Here is a 2,742-nt window from a genome sequence, read left to right on the forward strand (position 1 = left end):
TCCTTCCAGATGAAGCCGGGGCTGCAGCCTGGGTCCCAGGTGCCTGCTGGCCCAGAGAAAAACCCTTCCCAGGTGCCTGCTGGCAGCTGGAGGAAAGCCCGGGTCCCAGGTGCCAGAGGGAAGCCGGTGCTGGCAGCTGGGGGAAGGCAGGCCTACCTCTTGCAAGAAGTTTGTGCATCAGGCCTCTAACGTAAAAGAGCTGGTCCCTCTTCAAGAAGGAGGATGAGGGGAAGATGGAAGACAAGGGAGGGGCACAAAGGCAGAGAGAGGAGAGGGGAAGAAGTAATCCCCACACCTTACTTAGCCTGCTATACTAATTCTACCAGTCTGCTAAGTAAACGTGAAACTAGATTGGAATGCCTTTTGATTATTGATAAAAGCAACCTTGAAATCAAATTGGAGATTTCTGGTGATAACTGGTTCAAAGTGAAGGCTGTTTTTAGTGATAACTAGTTCACAGGCTTCCCTAACCTACTTAGTGATAGCCCCTGTACTATTAAGGATAAAATGTAACTTACAGTATATTATTCTATCAACTACTAAGGATCAAAATTACTTTTTATCACCAGCAAAAATAAAAGATACTGCTGAAGTAATAACATACACATTTCAGAGGTTAAAAACTCCTACATTTTTTAAGGTGTGGAGACTAGGCAGCAGAGAGATTAAATGACTTGCCTTAACTATAAACAACAAGACTTTGGGGGAGCAGCATAATTTACCCCATCTCTGAACAGTCTAGTGCTCCCTTCCAAATATATATTTCTGAAAGTAACTTTATATAGCGAGTTTTTAAATTAACATGTATTACTGCAGTAACAATGATAATGTTTTATTCAAGAAAAAGTTTTCAAAACCTCTGTCATCACTATACACACACACACTCCTGACCACTGAGATAATTGGCTAAGTACCAAAAGGAAGTATAGCACTAACAATACCCCCTGTGAGCTACATGCTTTTGTGCACTGTTAATGGATCAACACTGGTTTAGTCTCTGCAAAGACTCTTAGAGCTCAGCCTACTTCAAAATGAAACCAGATCTCTGAGACTTGTACAAAATGTTGAAGGCAGAGGGGAGCTTTCCAGGAGGAATAAGCAGTATTTGGCTGATGTGTAAGGCTTGCTCTCAACTTACAATGTGGACTCAGGGGCGTACTTTCATGTTTGCTAGAACTCTCTTCTCATGGGCAGGACCCCCTAAACATCTCTTAAACACATTCCCTACTCTTTAACCCTATGTTGATTCTCTTCTATCAAGCCATCTTCCCTAGTGATGCCAGAGTTATCTTTTTAAAAGACAAAGCTGATCATGTCATTCCCTTACTTAAACTCTTCCACAGTAACATAAAAAATTATTACAAGATTAGGGGAAAAGAGCAGAACATAAAATGATACATAAACTATTACTATAACTGTTTTTTAAAAGTGCCTAGTAGGCCCTAACCGGTTTGGCTCAGTGGATAGAGGGTCGGCCTGCGGACTGAAGGGTCCCAGGTTCGATTCTGGTCAAGGGCATGTGCCTTGGTTGCAGGCACATCCCCAGTAGGGGGTGTGCAGGAGACAGCTAATCGATGTTTCTCTCTCATTGATGTTTCTAACTCTCTATCCCTCTCCCTTCCTCTCTGTAAAAAAATCAATACAAATACATATTTTTTTAAAAAAGTGCCTAGTAGGACTAGAACAAAAAAAAGAGGTATGGATGAACCTTTTCAAAACTGTCTTTGAATGCTGTTGCTTCGCTTTATTATTGTTACTAAAATGTTATTTCAACTCTAATTGGTCTCTCACCAACTGTGAACAAAATCCGAAATCCTTGAGGGGATGCAAGGTACCTATACACTAATTCCCACCCATTTCTGCAGCCTTATATTCCACCACTTCACACTGCTCCTGTCACATGTATATTTTCAGTGTTCTGTGACTAAACTTTTTACAACTTTATCATTGCTATCCTATTATTTCTGCCCCCAAAGACCCTACATTTATGCTACTTGGAAAAACCTGATTCTTTTTTCCCCTTAAAGACATAATTAATACATGAATACATTCTGACTATAATCAATTCAAAATATAAAGTCACATACAGTTAAGAGTTAAAGCCCCTTTGCCACCCATAACTCCTTCACCACACCCCAAATCCCACTCCCTTGTCCAGAGGTACAAGTTAACTGATTTTCTGTGATAGATTTTCCTCAATCCTAACAGATTATCTCCAAATCTGACAAAAGCACAAGTATACATGGGCATCCCTCTCCTATTTCTATTTGGATTAGTCATTCAGCAGGTGAGCCCAGAACTGAGAAATCCTGGGATGGAAGTTATTGGTCAGCCTGCTACTGGGCAAAGAGGAACAAAACCCCTCTCTTGTTCTTCATTTTATTCTAGACCCATGATCGGCAAACTGTGGCTTGCGAGCACATGTGGCTCTTTGGCCCCTTGAGTGTGGCTCTTCCTAAGCCTTAGGAGTACCCTAATTAAGTTAATAACAATGTACCTACCTATATAGTTTAAGTTTAAAAAAATTGGCTCTCAAGAGAAATTTCAATTGTTGTACTGTTGATATTTGGCTCTGTTGACTAATTAGTTTGCCGACCACTGTTCTAGGCCTTCACATTCTCTCACCTCTCATTCACTAACTCACCCAGACCAACTTCCCATCCTGCAGGCTCCATTCATGGTAAGTGCTCTATGCAGGTGTACCATTTTATCTTTTATAGCATATTTTTACTGTTGATTTAC

The 2,742-nt window shown here is 40.8% G+C and overlaps 1 protein-coding gene across 5 annotated transcripts in view; it reads right to left on the minus strand.

The window, feature by feature from the left end:
* The window catches only part of CDK8 (cyclin-dependent kinase 8), a 161,170-nt gene that overhangs the window by 22,353 nt on the left and 136,075 nt on the right, over window positions 1-2,742 (minus strand). The window lies entirely within an intron of this gene.

This window comes from Myotis davidii, unplaced genomic scaffold (genome assembly GCF_000327345.1).
Source record: "Myotis davidii unplaced genomic scaffold, ASM32734v1 scaffold152, whole genome shotgun sequence".
In the NCBI taxonomy this organism is placed as follows: domain Eukaryota; kingdom Metazoa; phylum Chordata; class Mammalia; order Chiroptera; family Vespertilionidae; genus Myotis; species Myotis davidii.